The 631-nt window shown below is 49.3% G+C and overlaps 1 non-coding gene across 1 annotated transcript; it reads right to left on the bottom strand.

The window, feature by feature from the left end:
* Positions 1–300: 300 nt before the first annotated feature.
* LOC126074170 (small nucleolar SNORD12/SNORD106) lies at positions 301–383 on the bottom strand. The gene has a single exon (XR_007516972.1). It is a non-coding gene; the product is annotated as a small nucleolar SNORD12/SNORD106 (small nucleolar RNA).
* Between the last annotated feature and the right edge of the window lie 248 nt (positions 384–631).

The following is a 631-nucleotide window of genomic DNA, read 5'->3' as shown; positions in this document are numbered from 1 at the left end:
CAAAATCTTCCGCCTCTTGGTAAAGTATTGGATTTTTGCTTTTTCTTTCAAGAGGCCTCCACTATTGAGAAACTTGCTATTACAGAGGAAAGATTAAACCAAGCTGTGGAAGGCATCCCTTGTCATCAACCCACTAATTGCCCAGTGGCACACATGGCTCCCAACCAATCCTCTCCCACACTCATCGTGGTCCATTCAAAGTCTAGCTTCTGCAAACCTGAGATGAAACCACAGAAAGATGAACTCCCACCAGGTAGATAGATGCCCAGTGGAGCAGGAGCCCAGGAGCTGCTCAAGCTGGCATATCAGACAGAAACTGACTTAGAGAAGTTAGATAAACATGGTCCATCTGTCGGGGGAAAAAGCTCAGCCATCATCTATGCTGTGTGACCTCCTGATTGCATATCTCCCTCTTAGAGCCCATAGGCTGGTGGCCAAGCCCTTTTTCCTGCTCCTCTGTTGCCTTGGCCTCTGACGTTCCATCCCTGCCTGATTCTCCTCCTCCCTCTCGGAGTTTCTCTGGCCGTTATTCCCCAGGGTTCTATTCGGGGTCCTTCTGCCTTCTCTAGCATCTCGGGACATCTCAATCTACCCCATGGCTTTAGCTACCAGCCCTAAAATCTCTACTCCA

This window comes from Elephas maximus, chromosome 3 (assembly GCF_024166365.1).
Source record: "Elephas maximus indicus isolate mEleMax1 chromosome 3, mEleMax1 primary haplotype, whole genome shotgun sequence".
Taxonomy (NCBI): Eukaryota; Metazoa; Chordata; class Mammalia; order Proboscidea; family Elephantidae; genus Elephas; species Elephas maximus.
This window is presented reverse-complemented; position numbering and strand designations above follow the sequence as displayed.